The sequence below is a fragment of the Triticum dicoccoides genome, chromosome 4A, assembly GCF_002162155.2.
Source record: "Triticum dicoccoides isolate Atlit2015 ecotype Zavitan chromosome 4A, WEW_v2.0, whole genome shotgun sequence".
In the NCBI taxonomy this organism is placed as follows: Eukaryota; Viridiplantae; Streptophyta; class Magnoliopsida; order Poales; family Poaceae; genus Triticum; species Triticum dicoccoides.
The window spans coordinates 500,395,031-500,422,543 of record NC_041386.1 but is presented as its reverse complement, the minus strand read 5'-3'; positions in this window follow the sequence as shown (position 1 = coordinate 500,422,543).

Genomic DNA, 27,513 nt, shown 5'->3' with positions numbered 1-27,513 from the left:
GATTTGACGCAGACAAGACTGGGTGTACAGACTTGACAGAAACAATAAGAGATTGTATGAAAGAAAATATTTCGGGTAGCATATCCTAATAGAACAAGGTCAGTCGAAAGGTTACTTACCTGGACATTGGCCCGAAGCAGCACTGGCGTCGTAAGCAGCCTGGCTATTCTCGTGCACCGTCTTCATCCGCTCCATCATCACGTTAGCCTGATGGATGGCTTCTGCAGCCGCGTCCGACTGGTTTTCTGGAACATGGTAATTGGTGAAGAAGGGAGCAGATGACCCAGGTGCGGCAGCTTGGAGCTCCGAAGTGTGAGGTTGGACGACTGAAGGGAACACCGGTTTAATCGACGGTGCAGGGCGCTCACTCGACAATGGTACAACGAAAGTTACAAAGGCCCCCGCCTGCGTCTTCAGATTGCCGGGCGGTTGGTGTGGTAGTCGGTCCCTGCTGAGACGTCTTGCCAGCTACTACTTTTTTGTTCTTTCTGGGCCTAGGGGCCACATCTTCATCATCATCTGGAAGATCGATGACGTTGGGTGGAGCTGCAGAGAAATCAGTTGACCCCAAGTGAATCGCTAGAATTTAATCGACCAAGTAATCAAGAACAAGATCATAAGAGTTTTTACCTGGGTTGGAGGTAACCGCGTCTTCCATCTCCTCATCTCGATATTGGTAGGAAGAAGTTCTAGATGTAGCAGCACTACGAATGTCAACATTCAGTCGGTTATGTTCTGTTGCTCGAGTCGACCAAAAGAACAGATCATATGATTACCCGGAGATGGTGGGGACGGTCACTTTGATTCTGGGCAAAGCCTTCGGTGGTTTAGAGGAGGTGGCTTTCGATGCTTTTGGCGCAGGAGGCGGCACAATCTTGGGCTGTTTCGATATCTTCTCAGTCGGCTCTGGCGAAAATGTCCGAGGGCGCTTCGAAGATGGCCTAGTCAGTGCAGCCGCCAGGACCGGGGTGCTCACCGGGTCTTGAGCGTGCTTGGATCTTCTCTCTCTGCAAGGAGGCGAGTCGACCTCCTCGTCATCACTCGAGTCGTCTCTCTCCTCGCCCTCCTCTGCATCCGAGTGCCACTCGCCACTCTCGCCCCCGCTTGCCCCTTCCTCGATGTCTTGCTCCGACACTCCATTGGGCATCGAGTACATATCAATAAGAGCCTGAAAAGACAATGAAAGAAAGAAATACAATCGACCGTCAACAAGGTGTTACAAAGTGAATCGAGAAGATACTTCACAAAGCAGAATCATACCTGTTCAGGTTGGCGCGAATGGTCGTATGGAATCACCCTCCTAGACCCCCGGGGATTATCTTTGTTGCCGGTGATTCCTCTCAGCCACTTCTCCACCGTGTCTTCACTAACGTCCTCCGGGTGGATCCGAGTGGAGTCCTCGAGTCCCGAGTACATCCACATCGGATGGTCATGGGCTTGAAGTGGTTGGATGCGTCGACTGAGAAAAACCTCCAGCAGGTCCATTCCAGTCACCCCGTCACGGACAAGTTGGATGACCCGCTCGACCAACGCCTCCACCTACGCCTTCTCTTCTGGGATCACCCTCAAGGAGGAGGGCTTCTCCACTCGAGCCAAGGAAAAGGGGGGAGGTCCAGTCGACTGACCCGGGGTCGGCTGGTCCTTACAGTAAAACCAAGTCGACTGCCAGCCCCGGACCGAGTCAGGAAGGATCATAGCTGGGAAGGTGCTCTTATTCCTCATTTGGATTCCAAGGCCCCCGCACATCTGAACCACGTGCGTCCTCTTGTCACTCGGGTTGGCCTTCTTGACCGACTGGGAGCGGCGGGTGAATATGTGCTTGAATAGACCCCAGTGCGGTCGACAACCCAAGAAATTTTCGCACATCGACACAAAGTCAGCAAGATACACTATGGTGTTTGGAGTAAAGTGGTGGAGTTGAGCCCCAAAGAAGTTCAAAAACCCACGAAAGAAAGGATGGGGAGGCAAAGAGAACCCGCGGTCGACGTGAGTGGCGAGGAGAACGCACTCACCCTCCAGCGGCCGCGGTTCGGTCTCGTTCCCTAGGAGCCGCGCCGATTCGTGGCGGATCAGTCCCCCCTCAATCAGGTCGTCGAGGTCGTCCTGGCTGATTGTCAAGCGGATCCAGTCGCCCTGGATCCAGCCCGGCGGCAAGCCGGATCTTGACAAGGATCCACCCCGGCTGGTCCTCTTTCCTTTCTCCTTTGCGGTCGCCTTCTTTGTGGGCTCCAACGCCACCGTCTTCTCCTTTCCCATGGTGGCGGATCAAGTCCGAGCGAGGCTACGATGCCAAGAGCGGAAGCAGGCACAGTGGAGAAACCTGAGGAAGAAGAAGGAGAATGAGGGCGCACTGTTCAAAAGCCCGGTCCAGTGCCTTTTATAAGGTCACTTCCGAGTGACTGACTTGTAGGCCCGAACGATCTTATCAAATCCCGCAACAGTCGCGCGCGCGATATGTGGCAAAAAAGGTGGCGCGGGAATCAAGGCGACCTGCCTAATCCGTCCTGATTACCACAGCCTCGCCCGTCCAGCGCGCTTCCCAAAATTCGAATCCTGTGAAATCCGCAGACAGCAGAACAACTCGTCAGATGGAAGACACCCTCCGCATCATCACTCGAAAATCTTCCGTAAAAGTTCACTCGACAAAAACTAAGAATGGACCAAGGAGATTGAAAAAGAAGTTGGTCTCATCCCCTCAGTTCATTGATCCAGAGCAAGACATACTCATAGCACGAAAAATGAGTCGTAAGTGTTCTCAACCCCTTCCCCACTCAAACCCTGATCCATTCAGGGGCTAATGATGAAGCTATGTACCTAGGGTAGGGTCATGGGTCTGTCCAAGGTACCCTCCCCAAGGACATCCCTAAAGGAACCATGAGCATTCGAAGAAAAATCATGATCCACTCGACCATGAAGTTATGTTCCACTCGACAATCCTGAAGACACTCGACTGTACAGATAATCACTCGACTACCAGAAGATCTAGAGCCTCTCCACTCTGCAACGGTCAGGAATTAAGTCATAGCTTTAATGGTCATTATGTATCTTTATTGCAGGCATTACCAGTAATGCCCCCATCTTTATGTACATTAAACCCTCTGTGACATGGGCTGGCTGGGGTCCTGGCGCACTCTATATAAGCCACCCCCTCCACAGGCACAAGGGTTCGCACTTTCTGTAACACACACGCATATAATCCAGTCGACCGCCTCCAGGCTCCTAGATGTAGGGCTGTTACTTCCTCCGAGAAGGGCCTGAACTCGTAAAACTCCCGAGTACAACTCCTCCATAGCTAAGATCTTGCCTCTACATCCCTACCCCCATTGTACTGTCAGACTTAGAACCACGACACATAGAATTTTTTTTGTTTTCCATGGAACGTTTCCCAGTAGTGGCACCATGAGCCAGGTCTATGCATAGATGATATGCATGAGTAGAACACAAAGATTTGTGGGTGGTGATAGTCATACTGCTTACCACGAATGTCTTATGTCAATTCGGCGGTATTGTGGGATGAAGCGGCCCAGAACAACCTTACATGTCCACGCACATGAGACGGGTTCCACCGACTCACATGCAACTAGTTTTGCATAAAGGTGGCCGGCGGGTGTTTGTTTCTCCTACTTTAGTTGAATCGAATTTGACCACGGCCGGTCCTTGAAGAAGGTTAAAACAACAAACTTGATGAAACACCATTGTGGTTTTTGCGTAGGTAAGAATTGTTCTTACTAGAAGCCCGTAGCAGCCATGTAAAACTTGCAACAACAAAGTAGAGGACGTCTAACTTGTTTTTGCAGGGCATGTTGTGATGTGATATGGTCAATATATGATGTGATATATGTTGATGTATGAGATGATCATGTTTTGTAATATCGACAACCGACAGGAGCCTTAGGGTTGTCTCTTTATTGTATGAAGTGCAAGCGCCATGTAATTGCTTTACTTTATCACTATGCGTTAGCGATAGTTGTAGAAGCAATAGTTGGCATGACGACCTCGACACAATGACACTGCGATGGAGATCAAGGTGTCAAGCCGGTGACGATGGAGATCATGATGTTTCTTTGGAGATGGAGATCAAAAGAACAAGATGATGATGGCCATATCATGTCACATATTTTGATTGCATGTGATGTTTATCTTTTATGCATCTTATTTTGCTTAGAACGACTGTAGCATTATAAGATGATCCCTTCACTAAATTTCAAGGTAAAAGTTTTCTACCTGAGTATGCACCATTGCGAAAGTTCATCGTTTCGAGACACCACGTGATGATCGGGTATGATAGACTCTATGTTCACATACAATGGGTGTAAGCCAGATTTACACACGTGGAATAATTGGGTTAAACTTGACGAGCCTAGCATGTACAGACATGGTCTCGGAACACTGGAGACTGAAAGGTCGAACATGAGTCATATAGTAGATATGATCAACATGGAGATGTTCACCATTGATGACTACCCCATCTCACGTGATGATCAGACATGGGTTAGTTGATTTGGATCATGTATCACTTAGACAACTTGAGGGATGTTGTTTGAAGTTGGAGTTCATTAGTAATTTGATTAACTGAACTTAATTTGTCATGAACTTAGTCATAATAGTTTTGCATATCTATGTTGTAGATCAATAGCTTGCGATATAGCTCCCCTATATTTTTGATATGTTCCTAGAGAAAACTAAGTTGAAAGATGATAGTAAAAATGATGTGGACTGGGTCCATGATATGAGGATTATCCTCATTGTTGCATAGAAGAATTATGTCCTTGATGCACCGCTAGGTGACAGACCTATTGCAGGAGCAGATGCAGACGTTATGAACGTTTGGCAAGCTCGATATGATGACTACTTAATAGTTTAGTGCTCCATGCTTTACGGCTTAGAACCAGGACTTCAAAAACGTTTTGAATGCCATAGAGCATATGAGATGTTCCAAGACCTGAAAATGGTATTTCCGACTCATGCCCGTGTCGAGAGGTATGAGACCTCTGACAAGTACTTTGCCTACAAGATGGAGGAGAATAGCTCAACCAGTGAGCATGTGCTCAGAATGTCTGGGTACTACAATCACTTGAATCAAGTGGGAGTTAATATTCCAGATAAGATAGTGATTGACAAAGTTCTCTAGTCACTATCACCAAGCTACTAGAACTTCATGATGAACTATAAATGGACGATGAAAATGATTCCTTAGCTCTTCGTGATGCTAAAATTGGCGAAGGTAGAAATCAAGAAAGAACATCAAGTGTTGATGATTAAAAAAATCACTAGTTTCAAGAAAAAGGGCAAGGGAAAGAAAGGGAACTTCAAGAAGATGCTAAGCAAGTTGCCACTCCCAGGAAGAAGCCCAAAGCTGGACCCAAGCCTGAAACTTAGTGCTTCTACAACAAAGGGAATGGTCACTAGAAGCGGAACTGCCCTAGATACTTGGCGGATAAAAAGGATGGAAAAGTAAACAAAGGTATATTTGATATACATGTTATTGACGTGTACTTTACTAGTGTTTATAGCAACCCCTTGGTATCTGATATCAGTTCAGTTGCTAAGATTAGTAACTCGAAACAGGAGTTAAAAAATAAACAGAGACTAGTTAAAATTGAGGTGACGATGTGTGTTGGAAATGATTCCAAGGTTGATATGACCACCATCGCACACTCCCTCTACCTTCGGGATTAGTGTTGAACCTAAATAAATGTTTGGTGTTCGCTTTGAGCATGAATATGATTAGATCATGTTTATTGCAATACGTTTATTCATTTAAGTCAGAGAATAATTGTTGTTCTGTTTACATGGACAAAACCTTCTATGGTCATACACCCAATGTGAATGGTTTATTGAGTCTCGATTGTAGTGATACATATATTAATAACATTGATGCCAAAAGATGCAAAGTTGATAATGATAGTGCAACATATTTGTGTCACTACCATTTAGGTCATATTGGTATAAAGGCGCATGAAGAAACTCCATGAAGATGGACTTTTGGAATCACTTGATTATGAATCATTTGATACTCGCGAACCATGACTCACGGACAAGATGACTAAAACTCCGTTCTCCGGAACAATGGAGCGAGCTATTGACTTATTGGAAATAATACATACCGGTGTATGCGGTCCGATGAGTGTTGAAGCACGCGGTGGGTATCGTCATTTTCTGACCTTCACAGGTGATTTCAGTAGGTATGGGTATATCTACTTAATGAAACACAAGTCTGAAACATTTGAAAAGTTCAAAGAATTTCAGAGTGAAGTGGAGAATCATCGTAATAAGAAAATAAAGTTTCTACGATCTGATGGCGGAGGCGAATATTTGAGTTATGAGTTTGGCCTTCATTTAAAACAATGTGGAACTGTTTCACAATTCACGCCACCTAGAACACCACAGCGTAATGGTGTGTCCGAACGTCGTAACTGTAATTTATTATATATGGTGCATTCTGTGATGTCTCTTACCGATTTACCACTATAGTTTTGGGGTTATGCATTAGAGACAGCTGCTGAGGGAGTCCTGGATTAGGGGGTCTCCGGACAGCCGGACTATATCCTTTGGCCGGACTGTTGGACTATGAAGATACAAGATTGAAGACTTCGTCCCGTGTCCGGATGGGACTCTCCTTGGCGTGGAAGACAAGCTTGGCAATACGGATATGTATAGCTTCTTCCTTGTAACCGACTCTGTGTAACCCTAGCCCCTTCCGGTGTCTATATAAACCGGAGGGTTTAGTTTGTAGGACAACATACAATCATACCATAGGCTAGCTTCTAGGGTTTAGCCTCTACAATCTCGTGGTAGATCAACTCTTGTAATACTCATATCATCAAGATCAATCAAGCAGGAAGTAGGGTATAACCTCCATCGAGAGGGACCGAACCTGGGTAAACATCGTGTCCCCCGCCTCTTGTTACCATCCGCGTTAGACGCACAGTTCGGGACCCCCTACCCGAGATCCCTTCTTATGTCGTCATCATAAGAAGGGATGGCTCGTCTCGTTGTCAAGAACAACATCACCTCTGGGGAGCCCTGGCTGTAGGCCAAACTCTCCGACTAGGCGGCTTCATCATGACCGCTCGCTCGGCCGCTGCGCCGATGATGACTTCTCGGGTCATCAAAAATAGCCTCCACATCGGCTCGAAATTCACCGAGCAGATGGATCCAATGGAGCTCTCCTATTTGAACGATCTCTTGGATCGCATCGCCACTCTGGGAGTCGCTACGGACTATGATCGGATTGGGCTTAAACCCGACCAAAGGGAGATTAACTCTCCGCCGGTCACCCATCAGATAGCGGTGGTGGAGGAGAAATGCGGTGATTCTTCCTCTACCCTGAGGACGAACTATGTCCGGATTCCCGAGCTCTCCGAGCCGAATAACCGTCCACGGGAGGACATGTCCCTAACCCTGAACCTAGAATTAGGCAGCATGCCGAACCTATGGGGCAACATCCCAGATCCCGAACTTCCAAGATCGGAAACTCCCCCGCCCCTGGGTCTCAGATTGGGTCAAGGTTTGGACTTAAATCCACCCACCCACCCAGATATAAATGATCTTTCCCACATTAGGCAAGAGCCCCAAGAGACAATACATCACTATTGGGCCAGATTCCTCCTTGTAATGAACAAGGTCAAGTACTGTCGCGAGCAAGACGCAATTTCGTTCTTTTGCAACACTTGCACGGACAAGGGAATCCTCAACGCCATAAGTCGCCGTGACATAACACACTTCGCTGACTTGGCGGCCATAGTATGGAAGTACTGTGCGATGGAAAGGGCCTGGAAAACCCAAACAAAATTTTGGGATAATCCGGCTCTGACAAAACCCCCAGTCCGAACTAAAAGGATGCACTCTCATAAGTCGCCCGACTCAATTACAAAGAAGCAAAAGCCCACTACAGGGCGTGGAACCGTATTGGAGGGATGGCTTAACGGGCCCTGCAAAATTCATAGTACAGCGGATACCATACCAACACACAACCTTAGAGCATGTTGGGTACTCCGGCAGGTGGCCAAGAGCGGTGAGGATCTCCTCATTCAAAACACCGCAGAGCACCATCCCGTGGATAACAATACAGTATTGACAGTCTTCGAGACCTTCACCTCAAAATAATAGGCGTAAGCGAGCACTTCGCAGGCTTGCCGAAGTCTGCCACGTGGCAACAATAAATCCATGGAGCGACACGGCTATCACCTTCAATGCCAGTGATGAAACTAAATTCCGAACAGCCCGATCACTAGCCGCCTTGGACCTCAGTCCAATTGTGGATGGCTTTCGGCTTACTAAAGTGCTCATGGACGGCGGCAGCGGATTAAACCTCATTTATGAGGAGACTCTTCAAAAAATGGAAATAGACAGAAACCGTATTGAGCAAAGCAGCACGACCTTCCGAGGAATCATCCCTAGTCGGGAGGCACGTTGTGCTGGGAAAATCACACTAGATGTGGTATTCGGCACTTCGGAGAATTACAGGCCCGAAGAAATTACATTCCAAGTGGCCTCGTTCAGTAGCGGATACCATGCCCTTCTAGGGCGGGAGGCATTCAAGATCTTCCAAGCCATACCCCATTACGGGTACATGAAGCTCAAAATGCCCAGGCCCAATGTAATCATCACTCTAGCTAGTGATCCGGACATAGCACTCCGTGCCGAGAATGAAACAGCCGCACTGGCCCTCGAGGCATTACCCGAAGCCCTTGCGGCGGAGGAATTAACTGCGCTGCGCTCCACAGTGGACGGGGACGACGTGATACTCGACAAAAGATCCAAGTCCACCTCTTTTAAACTAGCGGATGAAATAGTCAAATTCCAAGTCGATCCAACAGACCCCACAAAAACAACATCCATCGGGGCACAGTTAAACCCGCTGTAGACGCCGCACTACAGGAGTTCCTGCGCGAGAATTGGGACATATTCGCCTAGCATCCTTCAGACATGCCAGGAATCCCACACAGGCTGGCCGAGCATAGCCTTTACATTCTAAAGGGATTCAAGCCGGTCAAGCAGACTCTTCGGCGTTTCTCCGAACCTAAGCGACAAGCCATGGGAGAGTAGCTAGCCAAGTTACTGGAGGCCGGATTCATTAGAGAAATAAAACATCTAGACTGGCTAGCAAACCTGGTAATGGTACCAAAGAAGGACAAATCCTGGCGCCTAAGCATCGACTTCAAGGACCTTAATAAGGCTTGCCCAAAGGATCCCTTCCCCCTCCCTCGCATCGATCAAATCATCGACGCCACCGCAGGACACAACTCATTATGCTTCCTTGACGCATACTCCGGTTACCACCAAATTAAGATGACAGAGTCTGATCAAGCCGCAACGGCATTTATCACTCCATACAGCCCCTTCTGTTTTAACACAATGCCCTTCGGGCTCAAAAACACCGGCTTAACGTATCAACGCATTATTCAAACATGTCTGGAAAATCAGATCGGCAAAATAGTGGAGGCATACGTAGACGATGTGGTCATTAAAACCAGACACGTCGACTCCTTAATAGACGACTTGAGGCTCATGTTCGACAATCTCCGAACATACGACATTAAGCTCAATCCGCAAAAATGCGTTTTCGGCGTACCCGCCGGAAAGCTCCTGGGCTTCATCGTCTCTAGTAGAGGAATTGAAGCAAATCCAGCTAAAATGCGAGCTCTGTCGCAGTTGGTTATCCCAACCAACCTCAAGCAAATCCAGAAGTTAACTGGATGTGTGGCGGCCTTAAGCCGCTTTATCTCCCGATTAGGAGAAACGACACTCCCCCTTTATCGCCTTCTTCGGCGCACCAAACACTTCGAGTGGACGGACGCAACCACGGCCGGATTGGAAGAAATAAAATCCATCCTGGCCACCAACCCAATCTTGGCCGCGCCAAATGTCGGTGAACCAATGTTGTTATACATAGCAGCAACTCACCAAGTTGTAAGCGCGGTGCTCGTCGTCGAATGAGAGACGGACGGACATAAATTCCCACTTCAAAAGCCGGTATATTATGTATCCACTGTCCTCACTCCATGCAAATCACGGTACCCACATTATCAAAAGATAGCATACGTGGTATTCATGGCATCCCGGAAATTACGACACTACTTTTTCAAGAGTGTTCAATTACGGTGGCCTCAAAAGTACCACTCAACAACATAATAAACAACCTCGATGCCACGGGCTGGATTGCCAAATGGGCTATCAAGCTCCTCCCGTTCGATATAACATATAGACCATGGCGAGCCATTAAGTCGCAAGTACTGGCCGATTTCGTCGCCGAGTGGACAGAAGCCGAACTCCCTAAAGAGTACGGCGCGTACTCCAATTGGAGCATGCACTTTGACGGCTCTAAAATGCTGGCTGGTCTGGGGACTGGCGTCGTCCTGACGTCCCCCACCGGAGATACACTCCAATACGTACTCCAAATACTATACACATACTCCAACAACGCAGCCGAATACGAGGCCCTATTACATGGTCTCCGGATGGCAGTTTCCATGGGCATTCAACGCCTGGAGGTGCGTGGGGACTCGAACCTTGCAATATCTCATATAAATGGAGACTTCGATGCCAAAGATCCAAAAATGGCGGCGTATCACAACGCCGTCCTCAAAATGTCATCTCGGTTCAAGGGCCTTGAATTCCACCATGTGGCTCGGGAAAACAATTAGGCGGCGGATATCCTCACCCGTATCGACGCTAAGCACGATCCTGTCCCACCTAACATCTTCTTCGAAAGGCTGTTTAAGCCATCTGTGGTATGGGAAGGGGACACCGGTAACAATAGTCCGGACCCGACCACAACACCAGATACCGAACACTCTGACACAATCGGAGGCTCTGCCATCGAAATAACACCTTCAGCCCACGTGATAATGGCCGTCATCGCCCCATGGACAGAACCATTCCTGGCCTACATAACCAGGCAGGAACTACCCGAGGACCAAAATGAGGCACGCTGCATAGTGCGGCGATCTAAAGCCTACAAGGTCCACGAGGGAGAGCTTTATAAGAAAAGCACTACCGGAGTTCTTCAAAGGTGCATCTCCGAAGAGGAAGGGCGGAAGCTTTTGGCAGAAATCCATGCTGGACTCGGCGGCCACCACGCCGTAGCCCGGGCCTTGTAAGCAGGGCCTTCTGTACGGGTTTCTATTGGCCGACGGCTCGAGCAGATGCATAGGATCTGGTCCAACGTTGCGTCGGTTGCCAGCTTTTTGCAAACCAAAGCAATATGCCGCCTACCGCTCTCCAAAAAATCCCCATTACTTGGCCCTTTGCGGTCTGGGGGCTTGATATGGTCGGACCCCTCAAATGGGGAACCCATAAGAAAAAAATACTTACTGGTCATGGTGGATAAGTTCACCAAATGGATAGAAGCCAAACCTGTTAAAACGGCTGAATCCAGACCGGTGATAGACTTCATATCTGGGGTTGTACACCGTTATGGCATCCCCCACAGCATCATCACTTACAACGGCACGGACTTTACAGCCGACGAGGTAAAACTTTGGTGCAACAACATGGGCATCAAGCTCGATTATGCTTCTGTCTATCACCCGCAAACTAACGGTCAAGTCGAGCGAGCAAATGGTCTTATCATGAGCAGCATCAAACCCAGATTAGTGCGGTCCTTAAAGGAATCAAACACGCAATGGGTAGAGAAGCTCGACTCCGAACTATGGGGGCTGCGGACCACACCGAGCCGCACTACCGCATACACACCGTTTATTATGGTGTACGGCGCAGAGGCGGTTCTGCCTTGCGACATAATTCATGACTCACCTCGAGTGCGCATGTACGAAGAAAAAGAGGCCGAGCTCGATCGGCAGGATAGTTTGGATGCCCTGGAGGAGGATCATGACGTGGAAAAAGCCCGTTCCGCATTCTATCAGCAACAGGCACGAAAGTATCAAAGCAGAGAAGTATGAGCCAAAACCTATAACGTTGGTGAACTAGTTCTACGCCTGCCGGAGAAGAAAAAGAACAAGCTCAAGCCCAAATGGGAAGGTCCCTTCATTATTGACCAGGTTCAAACCGGTGGAGCGTACCATCTGCGGGATGCATCGGACAATCTACTTGAGCCAAACCCATGGAACGCAGCCAGACTCCAAAGATTCTATGCCTAGTGCCGGACTCTATGTTCGTCTCCTTACCCCTGTCAATTTTTTGCATATCCGTTATCTGTCTTTTCTCTCTTTCTCTCTTCTTTTTTCTTCTCCTCAAGGCCTTAAAAGGCTAACTTGTGTCTTGACTACACAATCTTGACGCGCTAACCATGCTCATTATACCTGGGGGCTTCTTATACAAAAGCTTAATATAACTATTCTTCTGGGCTTTATGCCCCACACATGTGTTATTCTTCCACATGTACCTTTTTTGCCATTATATGCATTGATATGACTTAAGTTTTGGCCAAGCTGGGTTGCCTGGCTCTTGTATCTATGCCCTATGTTCCTGTTAATTCGGCTAGGGCATAAGGGGAGCACCTCTGCGATTGTTACTGCCGGGTCAGCCGGATGTGTACCTCAGACTGGGTGAAGCCGAAAGCTAGCGTTCTTAAGGGAATATTCGGTCGATGAACAAAAGATGACTTTTATTTATTTTGATACATGCCCTAGATGTTTATAGCCTGCGTCTCTTTCCGCATTCGGACATGCACATTAGGGCATGCGTACCCAGGGAAAGGAACCCTTGACGGAAGTATTCTCCTTGGAAGATGTTTCTTACTATCCATGTAATATAACATGGCTAGTTGGGTACTTGTCTGTTCAAGCACTTATGACCCCTACGCCTGGTTTCCACGCATACCCCGGTTTTTACATAACCGAGCGGGTACTCGGATACACTCCAGACTATCGGGTCCAGAGGTCAAAGTGAAAAGGTCCGCCATGACAAATGATTTACAATCCGGCTAGGGACATTATATATGTCACTTAAAGTACACAGTCACTAAGACTAACTAAATTCTTCTTCTATACCATCCAACAGGCTGTCTAGCCTACAATCCTGTTGGGAATACTTTGCGGCTAATTCTACTTGGTCATACACCAAACTGACGGGGATCTCTTTCCCATCGGGCCCCACAGGTCCGACCTCGGCCATGTGGTTTGGGCCAGCTTTGGTATATCGCGTCTTCACCATGGCCCAGGCTTCCCTTGCACCTTGTCGGCAGGCTGATATCTTCCATAATTGGAAGCGCCGCCGCGCTCCCTTGAGCTTCCCTATAAGCTCCCCCATGCCTCCTGGCAGGGAGGCGGATGGCCACAAGGCTTGGGCAATACCCTGCATCACCTGCCGAACTTGTTCATGCAGTTGTGAGAGATCTGGTAGAAGATCACCCGCAGACCCGGGCATCTCCTCCGCAGGATGACCCGTCAGCATACCTGCAGACACAACTCTGTTAGCCGGCTTCTTCGCCGAACTCTTTCAAAAGTTCGTTCAAGCACTTACTGAAAATGCCGCGTCGAAGCCGCTTATTCTCCTTCACGGAGTCCGCAAGCTGGGCTCGGACATCTTTCAGTTCCACGCCCAACTGGATATTGGCGTCCTGGAGATTATTTTTCTCCTGCCTGACCCGCGTAAGCACGCACTCGCTAGCATTTAGCTGTCGATTAGCACGTTGCGCATTGATGTCTACTACACAACCTTCTTCTTGTAGACGTTGTTGGGCCTCCAAGTGCAGAGGTTTGTAGGACAGTAGCAAATTTCCATCAAGTGGATGACCTAAGGTTTATCAATCCGTAGGAGGCGTAGGATGAAGATGGTCTCTCTCAAACAACCCTGCAACCAAATAACAAAGAGTCTCTTGTGTCCCCAACACACCCAATACAATGGTAAATTGTGTAGGTGCACTAGTTCAGCGAAGAGATGATGAAACAAGTGGTATATGGATAGTAGATAATAGTTTTTGTAATCTGAAAATATAAAAACAGCAAGGTAACGAATGATAAAAGTGAGAGTAAACGGTATTGCAATGCGTTGAAACAAGGCCTAGGGTTCATACTTTCGCTAGTGTAAGTTCCCTCAACAATGATAACATAATTGGATCACATCACTATCCCTCAACATGCAACAAAGAGTCACTCCAAAGTCGCTAATAGCGGAGAACGAACGAAGAGATTATGGTAGGGTACGAAACCACCTCAAAGTTATTCTTTCCAATCAATCCATTGGGCTATTCCTATAAGTGTCACAAACAGCCCTAGAGTTCGTACTACAATAACAACTTAAGATACAGATCAACCAAAACCCTAATGTCACCTAGATACTCCAATGTCACCTCAAGTATCCGTGGGCATGATTATACGATATGCATCACACAATCTCAGATTCATCTATTCAACCAACACATAGAACCTCAAAGAGTACCCCAAAGTTCTACCGGAGAATCACGATGAAAACGTGTGCCAACCCCTATGCATAGGTTCCCAATGTCACGAAACCCGCAAGTTGATCACCTTAACATACATCAAGTGGCACGTGGTATCCCATTGTCACCACAGATATCCACGGCAAGACATACATCAAGTGTTTTCAAGTCTTTAAAGACTCAATCCGATAAGATTACTTCAAAGGGGAAACTCGATTCATTACAAGAGAGAGAGGGGGAGGAGCATAAGATCCAACTATAATAGCAAAGCTCGCGATACATCAAGATCGTGCCAAATCAAGAACACGAGAGAGAGAGAGAGAGAGATCAAACACATAACTACTAGTACATACCCTCAGCCCCGAGGGAGAACTACTCCCTCCTCGTCATGGAGAGCACCGGGATGATGAAGATGGCCACCGGAGAGGGATTGCCCCCTCCGGCAGGGTGCTGGAACGGGTCTAGATTGGTTTTCGGTGGCTACGGAGGCTTCTGGCGGCGGAACTCCCGATCTATTCTCCGTTCTGGAAGTTTTAGGGTATATGGAGTTATATAGGCAGAACAAGCACGTCAGGGGAGCCACGAGGGCCCCATGAGGCAGGGGGCGCGCCCCCCACCCTCGTGAGCACCTCCCGTATCTCCTAACATGGAGTCCAAGTCTATCCGGTGGTTTTCGTTCCAAAAATAACTTCTCCAGTTGATTTCGTTACGTTTCGACTCCGTTTGATATTCCTTTTCTTCGAAACACTGAAATAGGCATAAAACAGCAAATTTGGGCTGGGCCTCCGGTTAATAGGTTAGTCCCAAAAATAATATAAAAGTGGAAAATAAAGCCCAATATTGCCCAAAATAGTAGATAATATATCATGGAGCAATCAAAAATTATAGATACGTTGGAGACGTATCAAGCATCCCCAAGCTTAATTCCTGCTCGTCCTCGAGTAGGTAAATGATAAAAAAGATAATTTTTGATGTGGAATGCTAGTTGGCATAATTTCAATGTAATTCTTCTTACTTGTGGCAAGAATATTCAGATCCATAAGATTCATGATAAATCTCATCCAACTCCATCACCGTCCAGCAAGCCTACAAAGTAATTACTCACTCCCGGTAGTGAGCATCATGGAATTGTTGATGAAGAAGGGTTGGTGATGACGATGGCGATGAATCCCCCTCTCTAGAGCCCCGAATGGACTCCAGAATAGCCCTCACAATGAAGAACATGAGGTGACGGCCGCTCCGTATTGTAAAATGCCATGAAACTTCTCTTATTTTTTCTTGGGGAAACGAAATTTATAGGCTTCGATAGGTCAAACGGCCGCCCGTGGGACCCATAAGGATTAGGGCGGGCCCTAGGGGTAGGCGTGCCCTATTGCCTTGTGAGCAACTGGTGGCCCCCCTCCCGTGGATCTTCGTTCCAGTATTTTTTATTTATTCACTAAAAAATCTCCAAAAAGTTTTGTCTAATTTGAAGAACTTTAATTTCTATACTACACAAAAACAACACCATGGTAGTTCTGTTGAAAACAACGTTGGTCCGGGTTAGTTTCATTCAAATCATGCAAATTAGAGTCCAAAACAAGAGCAAATGTGTTTGGAAAAGTAGATACGATGGAGCCATATCAACTCCCCAAGCTTAACTCATTGCTTGTCGTCAAGCAATTTAGTTGACAAACTGAAAGTGACAAAGAAAAACTTTTACAAACTCTTTTGTTCTCGTATCCGTATATAAGCTTAAATAGTAACCATGTTTCCAGCAAATATCATGAACTAACCATGTGAATGATAACACTTAGAATTCACACTTACTCATATTAATGGCATAATCAACTAGCGAGTAATAATAACATATCTCCCATGCTAACAATTTGTCAAAACAATCATGATATAATATGATAGCATAGTATCTTGCTAGCCCTTTCTGGGACTGCAAAGCATAAATGTAGAGCACCTCTAAAGTTCAAGCAACAACTAAACATTGTAATTCAGGGTAGAAGAGATCCAATCATGCTCATGTCCAACATTAACTAGACTCAATGCATGTTAAACTAAGAATGACAATAGCGCTCTCAAAATTGGTGCTTTGATTGATAAGGTGATGACTCAATGATACGTCTTGCATCCTGTTTTCCTACTATTATCTATGATGTTTTTATCCATAATAATGCTTTTTGGAGTAATCCGAATGCCCTTTCTCTCATAATATGCAAGGTATACACAAAGAGGGAGAATTCCGGCAACTGGAAATCTGGACCTGGAAAAGCTACGTCAGGCTGCATATTCTGCACAACTCCAAACAAGCTGAAACTTCATGGAGAATTTTTATCAAATATATGAAGAATATTGGAGCAAATAACTACCATAGGGGGCCCACCAGGTGGGCACACCCCACCTAGGCACGCTAGGGAGCCTAGGCATGCCCTAGTGGGTTGTGCTCACCCAGGCCCACCTCCAGTGCCCATCTTTTGGTATATAAGTCATTTTGACCTAGAAAAAAAACTAGGAGAGGACTTTTGGGATGGAGCACCGCCGTCTCGAGGCGGAACTTGGGCAGGAGCACTTTTGCCCTCCGGCGGAGCGATTCCGCTGGGGGAACTTCCCTCCCGAAGGGGGAAATCATCGTCATCATCATCACCAACAACTCTCCCATCTTGGGGAGGGCAATCTCCATAAACATCTTCAACATCACCATCTCCTCTCAAACCCTAGTTCATCTCCTGTGTTCAATCTTGTTACCGGAACTATAGATTGGTGCTTGTGGGTGACTAGTAGTGTTGATTACATCTTGTAGTTGATTACTATATGGTTTATTTGGTGGAAGATTATATGTTTAGATCCAATATGCTATTTAATACCCCTCTAATCTTGAGCATGATTATCATTTGTGACTAGTTACTTTTGTTCTTGAGTTCACGGGAGAGATCATGTTGCAAGTAATCATGTGAACTTGATATGTGTTTGATATTTTGATAGTATGTATGTTGTGATTCCCTTAGTGGTGTCATGTGAACGTCGACTACATGACACTTCACCATACTTGGGCCTAAGGTAATGCATTGTGGAGTAGCAATTAGATGATGGATTGCGAGAGTGACAGAAGCTTAAAACCCAGTTTATGCGCTATTCCGTAAGGGACCGATTGGATCCAAAAGTTTAATGATATGGTTAGAATTTATTCTTAATACTTTTCTCGTAGTTGGACATGCTTGCGGGAGGGTTAATCATAAGTAGGAGGTTTGTTCAAGTAAGAATAGCACCTAAGCACTGGTCCACCCACATATCAAATTGTCAAAGTACCAAACACGAATTAAGCCGTCATGATGAAAGTGACTAGATGAAAATCCCGTGTACCCTCAAGAACGCTTTGCTTATCATAAGAGATCGTTTTGGCCTATCCTTTGCCTCAAAAGGATTGGCCTACCTTTCTGCACTTTTTTTACTACTATCGTTACTTGCTTGTTACAAATTACCTTGCTATCAAACTACTCTGTTACTTACAATTTCAGCACTTGCAGACATTACCTTGCTAAAAAAACACTTGTCATTTCCTTTTGCTCCTCATTGGGTTCGACACTCTTACTTATCGAAAAGAGCTACAATTGATCCCCTATACTTGTGGGTCATCAAGGCTATTTTCTGGCGCCGTTACCAAGGAGTGAAGCGCCTTTGGTAAGTGGAATTTGGCAAGGAAACAATTATATAGTGTGCTGAAATTTATTGTCACTTGTTACCATGGAAAACAATCCTTTGAGGGGTTTGTTCAGGGTATCTTCACCTCGACAGGAACCACAATTAGCTACCCGTCAACCTACTGCACCTACTGAAAATATTGAATATGAAATTCCTTCGGGTATGATAGAACAACTGCTAGCTAATCCTTATGCAGGAGTTGGAACCGAACATCCTGATTTGCACTTGATATATGTAGAACAAATTTGTGCATTTTTCAAGCTTGCAGGTTTACCCGGAGATGAAGTTATGAAAAAGTTTTCCCTTTATCTTTGAAGGGAAAAGCATTGGCATGGTATAGGGTATGCGATGATATGGGATCTTGGAATTGGAATCGTCTGAAATTGGAGTTCCATCAAAAAATTGTCCTATGCATCTAGTTCATCGTGATTGAAATTATATATATAATTTTTGGCCTCGTGAAGGAGAAAGTATCGCTCTAGCTTGGGGGAGGCTTAAGTCAATGTTACATTCATGCCCCAATCATGAGCTCTCAAGAGAAATTATTATCCAGAACTTTTATGCTCGGCTTTCTCGTAATGATCAAACCATGCTCGATACCTCTTGTGCTGGTTCTTTTATGAAGAAGACAATTGAATTCCGGTGGGATCTTTTGGAAAGAATTAAACGCAACTCTGAAGATTGGGAACTCGACGAAGGTAAAGAGTCAGGTATTAAACTTAAGTATGATTGTGTTAAATATTTTATGGATACCGATGCTTTTCAAAAGTTTAGCACTAAATATGGACTTGACTCTAAGATAGTAGCCTCCTTTTGTGAATCATTTGCTACTCATGTTGATCTCCCTAAGGAAAAGTGCTTTAAATGTCACCCACCTATTAAAGAAGAAATTAAATAACATGTGCCAGTTAAAGATGAAACTATACTTTATAATGTTGATCCAGTTGTTCCTTCTGCTTATATTGAGAAACCACCTTTCCCTGTTAGGATAAAGGAACACACTAAAGTTTCAACTATGGTTAACAAAATCTATATTAGAACACCTAAACCTGATGAACAAATTAAAGTAGAACCTAGTATTTCTATGGTTAAGGGTCTCTTGGAAGAAGATATGGATGGGCATGTTATTTACTTTTGTGAAGAAGCTGCTAGAATTGACAAACCTGATAAAAAGGATAAACATAGACCTGTTGTTGGCATGCGCGTTGTCTCAGTTAAAATAGGATATCACTGTTATCATGGTTTATGTGACATAGGTGCTAGCATGAGTGCTATTCCTTACACCTTATATCAAGAAATTATGAATGACATAGCACCCGCAGAGATAGAAGACATAGATGTTACTATTAAACTTGCTAATAGAGACACTATATCACCAATTGGGATTGTTAGAGATGTTGAGGTCTTGTCTGGGAAAATAAAATACCCTACTGATTTTCTTGTTCTTGGTTCCCCACAAGATGACTTTTGTCCAATTATCTTTGGTAGACCTTTCTTGAACACCGTTAATGCTAAAATTGATTGTGAAAACCAAACTGTCGGTGTTAGTTTTGGTGATGAGTCTCATGAGTTTAATTTTTCCATGTTTAGCAGAAAGCTTCATGAAAAAGAATTGCCTAGTAGAGATGAATTAATTGGTCTTGCTTCTATTGTTGTGCCACCTACTAATCCATTAGAACAATATCTGCTAGACCATGAAAATGATTTACTTATGCATGAAACAAATGAAATAGATAAGATTTTCTTTGAACAACGTCCTCATCTTAAACACAACTTGCCTATTGAAACTCTAGGAGGTCCTCCTCCACCTAAAGGTGATCCTGTGTTTGAACTAAAACAATTGCCAGACACTTTGAAATATGCTTATCTTGATGAAAAGAAGATATATCCTGTTATTATTAGTGCTAACCTTTCAGTACATGAAGAAGAAAGATTATTGAAAGTTCTAAGGAAGCACCGAGCTGCTATTGGATATACTCTTGATGATTTAAAGGACATTAGTCCCACTCTATGTCAGCACAAGTTTAATATGGAACCTGATGCTAAACCCGTTGTTGATCACCAACATCGGTTAAATCCAAAAATGAAGGAAGTGGTAAGAACAGAAACTCAAAACTTCTAGAAGCAGGTATAATCTATCCCATAGCTGATAGTAGATGGGTAAGTCATGTTCATTGTGTCCCCAAAAAGGGAGGTATTACTGTTGTTCCTGATGATAAGAATGAACTTATTCCACAAAGAATTGTTACAGGCTATAGAACGGTAATTGATTTTAGAAAATTAAACAAAGCAACTAGAAAAGATCATTACCCTCTGCCTTTTATTGATCAATGCTTGAACTATTATCTAAGCACACACATTTTTGCTTCCTTGATGGATATTCTGGTTTTCCACAAATACCTGTTTCTCAACCTGATCAATAAAAGACCACTTTTACTTGCCCCTTTGGAACCTATGCTTATAGACGTATGCCTTTTAGTTTAGGTAATGCACTTGCTACTTTTCAAAGATGTATGACTGCTATATTCTCTGAATTTTGTGGAAAGATTGTTGAGGTTTTCATGGATGACTTCTCTGTTTATGGGAAGTCTTTTGATGATTGTTTAAGCAATATTGATCGAGTTTTGTAGAGATGTGAACAAACAAATCTTGTCTTGAATTGGGAGAAGTGCCACTTTATGGTTAATGAAGGTATTGTCTTGGGCCATAAAATTTCTTAAAGAGGCATTGAAGTGTACAAAGCAAAGTTTGATGCAATTGAGAAAATGACATGTCCTAAAGATGTAAAAGGTATTCTTAGTTTCTTATGTCATGCTGGTTTCTATAGGAGATTTATCAAAGAGTTTTCTAAAATTTCTAGGCCTCTTACTAATCTTTTGCAAAAGGATATTCCTTTTGTTTTTGATGACGATTGTTTAGAAGCCTTTGAAACACTCAAGAAAGCCTTAATTTATGCACCTATTGTTCAACCACCTGATTGGAACTTGCCTTTTGAAATTATGTGTGATGCTAGTGATTATGTTGTTGGTGCTATTCTAGGAAAAACAGTTGATAAGAAATTGAATGTTATTCATTATGCTAGTAAAACTCTAGACGGTGCTCAACGAAACTATGCTACTACTGAAAAAGAATTCTTAGCAGTGGTGTTTGCTTGTGATAAATTTAGACCTTATATTGTTGAGTCCAAAGTAATTGTTCACACTGATCATGCTGCTATTAAATATCTTATGGAAAAGAAAGATGCTAAACCTAGACTTATTCGATGGGTTCTCTTGTTACAAGAATTTGATTTACATATCATTGATAGAAAAGGAGTTGAGAACCCCGTAGCTGATAATTTATCTAGGCTTGAAAATGTGCCTGATGACCCACTACCTATTGATGATAGTTTTCCTGACGGGCAGTTAGCTGACATAAATGTTGCTCATAGTACTCCTTGGTATGATGACTATGCTAATTACATTGTTAATAAATATTTACCACCTAGCTTTACATATCAACAAAAGAAAAAAATCTTCTATGATTTAAGACATTGCTTTTGGGATGACCCACATCTTTATAAAGAAGGAGTAGATGGTATTATTAGACATTGTGTACCTGAGCATGAACAGGGAAAAATCCTATGGAAATGTCACTCTGAAGCTTAGGGAGGGCATCATGCTGGAGATAGAACTGCTCACAAAGGTATTGCAATCTGGATTTTATTGTCCTACTCTCTTCAAGGATGCCCGTAAGTTTGTTTTATCTTGTGATGAATGTCAAAGGATAGGTAATATCGGTAAGCGTCAAGAAATGCCTATGAATTATTCACTTGCTATTGAACCATTTGATGTTTGGGGATTTGATTACATGGGACCTTTTCCTTCCTCTAGTGGGTATACACATATTTTGGTTGCTGTTGATTATGTTACTAAATGGGTAGAAGCTATTCCAACCAGTAGTGCTGATCACAACACCTCTATTAAAATGCTTAAGGAAGTTATTTTCCCAAGGTTTGGAGTCCCTAGATATTTGATGACTGATGGTGGTTCACACTTTATTCATGGTGCTTTCCGTAAAATGCTTGCCAAGTATGATGTTAACCATAGAATTGCATCACATTATCATCCTCAGTCTAGTGGTCAAGTTGAACTTAGCAATAGAGAAATAAAATTAATTTTGCAAAAGACTGTCAATAGGTCCAGGAAGAATTGGTCTAAGAAATTAGATGATGCACTTTGGGCTTATAGAACATCATATAAAGATCCTATGGGTATGTCTCCTTATAAAATGGTTTATGGAAAAGCTTGTCATTTGACTCTTGAGTTAGAACATAAAGCATATTGGGCTATCAAAGAGCTTAACTATGATTTCAAACTTGCTGGTGAAAAGAGGTTATTTGATATTAGCTCATTATATGAATGGAGAACCCAAACTTATAAAATGCAAAGTTATTCAAAGAAAAGGTCAAAAGATGGCATGACAAAAGAATCCAAAAGCATGAGTTTAAAGTAGGAGAATATGTTATTTTGTACAACTCTCATTTCAGATTCTTTGTAGGAAAACTCCTCTCAAAATGGGAAGGCCCTTACGTTATCGAAGTGGTTTATCGGTCCGGAGCCATCAAAATAAATAATGCTGAAGGTACTAACCTGAAGGTTGTCAATGGGCAACGAATAAAACGTTATATCTCAGGTACACCCATTAATGTTGAAAGTAATATTATTCAAACTTTGACACCGGAAGAACACATTCGGAACACTCCAGAATCATGAAAATAAGGAGGTACGTGATATGGTAAGTAAACAGACTCCAAAAAATCCGCAAAAATATGTTTTGCCTATTTTTGAATATTTAGAAAAATAGGAAAATAAGAAACTACCAGGAAGCGTACCCTGGTGGGCACAAGACACCAGGGCGCACCAGGCTTGCCTGGCCCGCCCAGGTGGGTTGTGCCCACCTGGGACACCTTCCGAACTCTGTTTTTGTTCCGTTTTCTTGTCCTCCAAGATAAAAAATCTATATATACTTCCTGAACCTATTGTCCACCGTATCACAGAGAAATCCCCTGTTCTCTTTTCTTGTTGTTTTCTGTCAGATTTGTTGAGTCAGGCATCATGTCTTCTTCTTCCTCCAACAACGTGGAAGAGGATGCTTGGTTGATGAAGATTGAGCTGCAGAGAGAAGAGCCCACAGAAGCCGTCAAAGGAGATGAGAGCAAGGAGGTTACCGTAGATCAGCCCCCGATCTTCGAACAAGCACTGCCAGCTGAGGAAGAAGAGGAAGATATCCTTAAACCCTAGCTTGTTCACCTTACCCCTGCTGAGATTGAAGCCTTTCGCGTCATTGAAATAGTTTGCATACAAAATAAGTATCTCACTCATGAAAATATTATGCATCAAGAGCATATCATCCACCTCCGGAGCGTCATCCGTCGATTGGAGAATCTCTTGATCCTTAAGGATAGGACCGCTTCATCACCGATCACCATCATCTTCACCACCGAAAGATAATTGAGTATCAGGTATGGGCACTCCCCTTGGCTTCCGCCAAGCTTGGGGAGGTGCCCCGGTATCGTATCATCCCACTATCTTTTTGCCTTTACTTATTTTAGTTCGATCTTTTGCTTTAGATTAATAAAAGTTTAGTTTGATCCTTTCTTTTTAGGAGTTTGCTTAGTGATATATCCTTGTAATCGTGTGCAAGATATATAATAAAGTTTAGATTGAGTTTTTGCTTTCTTTACTTTCATGTTGCAAATAAAAGTAAAAGAGAAAGGAAATAAATAAAAGAAAGGAAATAAATCAAAAAGATCATATACTAATCTTATGGTAGGTGATGACACCACATAAGGAAAAGTATAAGTAGAAAATTTTATTAGAGATTGACAAACATATCATTAGTCAATGATGCAACTCATGAAAGAATTAATAAGGGAAGAGAAGATTCACATATAAATATACTATCCTAGAAATCTTTTGTGATTGTGAGCCCTCATCAAAATATTATATGCCAAAATTGTTGACGTTGGACAAGGAAGACAACTTAATGGTTTATGTTTTTTTATATTCACATAGAAGTCATATTGTCATGGATCCTTTAACATGTGGTGCTTGTCCCCTATCTCTGCTAACCAAAAATTCCGCAGTATGTAGAGATGCTACATGTGCATCCAAAAACCCTTAACACAAATCTTATTTTCAAGTGTCCACCATACCTACCTAGGGATTGAGTAAGATCCCTCAAGTAAGTTGTCATTGGTGCAAAAAGGCAATAAAAATTGCTTCTAAAAGTGTGAGATCATTTAGTGTAAGAGAAAATTGAGCATTGCACGAACTTGGGATGGTGAAGAATAAAAGCGACAGGCTGCATAATAAAGGTTGCTATCACAAGGGGCAATGCAACGTGACGTTCTTTTTCACTAAGGGGTTGAGCATACAAACAAATAAGCGCATGCCAACCTCTGCTTCCCTCTGCGAAGGGACTATCTTTTACTTTTATGTACTTTACTTTTATGCAAAGAGTCAAAGTTTTCCTTTTATTCCTTTTAATTTTCTCCTTTGGCAAGCATCATGTGGCAAGGAAAGATCTAGGCACATATATCCAGTTGAATATAGATAGCAGGAGTCATTATTGTTGACATCACCCTTGAGGTGGATACATTGGGAGGCGAAACTATAAGCCCCTATCTTTCTATGTGTCCAGTTGAAACGTTTTGCTCATGTGTACGCGGTGAGTGTTAGCGATCATAGAATACTATATGATGGTTGAGTATGTGGACTTGCCTAAAGGCTCCGATACATGACCCTTCTTGAAAAGATGATGAATTGTAGTTGCAAAGTTGACTGGGAACATAGTTTGTTGGTTTCTAATAGAGTTTTTGCTTTATACTTCAATAGTGTGATGAATTGCCACTTATTCATGAGAAGTATATGATAAAAGTTCTTTGATAAAAGTTTTATGTTTAAGTTTGTTGCTATTATAATAATGAACATAATGCTTCTATGTCCGTATTTTGTTTTTATCGACACATCTCTCTCTAAGCATGTGGACATGTTTTTCAATTTTGGTTTTTGCTTGAGGACAAGTGAGGTCTAAGCTTGGGGGAGTTGATACGTCCATTTTGCATCATGTTTTCCTACTGTTATCTATGATGTTTTTATCCATAATAATGCTTTTTGGATTAATTCTAATGCCTTTTCTCTCATAATATGCAAGGTATAGAAAAAGAGGGAGAATTCCGGCAGCTGGAAATCTGGACCAGCAAAAGCTACATCAGGCCACCTATTCTGCACAACTCCAAACAAGCTGAAACTTCATGGAGAATTTTTATCAAATATATGAAGAATATTGGAGCAAATAACTATGAGAGGGGGCCCACCGGGTGGGCACACCCCACCTGGGCGCGCCAGGGAGCCCAGGCGCGCCCTAGTGGGTTGTGCTCACCCAGGCCCACCTCCGGTGCCCATCTTTGGTATATAAGTCATTTTGACCTAGAAAAAAATCAGGAGAGGACTTTCGGGATGGAGCGCCGCAATCTCGAGGCGGAACTTGGACAGGAGCACTTTTTCCCTCCGGCGGAGCGATTCCGTCGGGGGAACTTCCCTCCTAGAGGGGGATATCATCGTCATCATCATCACCAACAACTCTCCCATCTTGGGGAGGGCAATCTCCATCACCATCTCCTCTCAAATCCAATATGCTATTTAATTCCCCTCTGATCTTAAGCATGATTATCATTTGTGAGTAGTTACTTTTGTTCTTGAGGTCACGGGGGAAATCATGTTGCAAGTAATCATCTGAACTTGATATGTGTTTGATATTTTGATAGTATGTATGTTGTGATTCCCTTAGTGGTGTCATCTGAACATTGACTACATGACACTTCACCATATTTGGGCCTAAGGGAATGAATTGTGGAGTAGCCATTAGATGATGGGTTGTGAGAGTGACAGAAGCTTAAACCACAGTTTATGCGCTATTTCGTAAGGGACCGATTGGATCCAAAAGTTTAATGCTATGGTTAGAATTTATTCTTAATACTTTTCTCGTAGTTGCGGATGCTTGCGGGAGGGATAATCATAAGTAGGAGGTTTGTTCAAGTAAGAACAGCACCTAAGCACTGGTCCACCCACATATCAAATTATCAAAGTACCAAACATGAATTAAGCCATCATGATGAAAGTGACTAGATGAAAATCTCGTGTACCCTCAAGAACACTTTGCTTATCATAAGAGACCATTTTGGCCTGTCCTTTGCCTCAAAAGGATTGGGCTACCTTGCTGCACTTTTGTTACTACTATCATTACTTGCTCGTTACAAATTACCTTGCTACCAAACTACTGTGTTACTTACAATTTCAACACTTGCGGACATTACCTTGCTGAAAACCACTTGTCATTTCCTTCCGCTCCTCGTTGGGTTCGACACTCTTACTTATCGAAAAGAGCTACAATTGATCCCCTATAATTGTGTGTCATCACTCAACAATAAAAGTAAATAACATGAAAGTAAATAGATAGGCCCTTCATAGAGGGAGCAGAGATTTGCAGTGGTTCTAGATATCAAAGCTTAAAACAGAGATGAATACATTTTGAGTGGTGTGATTTTCCTGTCATCATAAAGGTTTTCAATATCTTGCATCATAAACACATTATTGGCGGTTCCCATGTGGAAATGAGAAGTTTACTCCCCCTCAACCATACAAACACAAGCCATGGCTAGCCGAATCCACGGGTTCCCTCCACACAATCAACTTTCTAGGGGAGTTTGTTTTATTATATTTTTCTTTATTTTTTTATTACAGTACTGGGCATCCTAATTACCAGCCTCTCTCATGCATTGACAACTAAATAAACACCCATCATGAGAATAACCCATTTAGCATGGAAGGTATGGACCGCCCCGTCGCTCCATGAGCGGTGCGGTCACACAAAACATATGATTTTTTGAATGATTAGAGATGGCACATGCAAATTTACTCGGAATGGCATGGTAATTTCATATATAGGTGGATATAGTGGAATCATCTGGAACAATTTTAAGGTTCAAAATTTTGGATGCACAAGCAGAACTCTCGCTTAGTACAGGCAAAGGCTAGCAAATAGATTGAGAAGCGACCAACTAGAGAACAACAACGGTCATAATCATGCATTGTGAATATTGAATATTGACTACGATCATGAGTAGGATATAAACACCCTGAACATAAATATCATGAAGGCTGCATTGGTTTTGAATCAACTACATGTGTGAACATGTGCCAAGTCAAGCCACTTGAATTATTCAGAGGCGGATATCACACTAACATACTACATCATAACCATTTTAATGCATGTTGACACTCAAGATAAATATTATCCACTCCTAGATACTTAAGCATGGCATGAGCAACTATAATCTCTAATTTTCATCACAAACATGTTTACTCATAATATGTTGAATCAAGGATACTGGGTTAAACATCTTTACAAAAACAAAAACAAGAAGAGTTCAT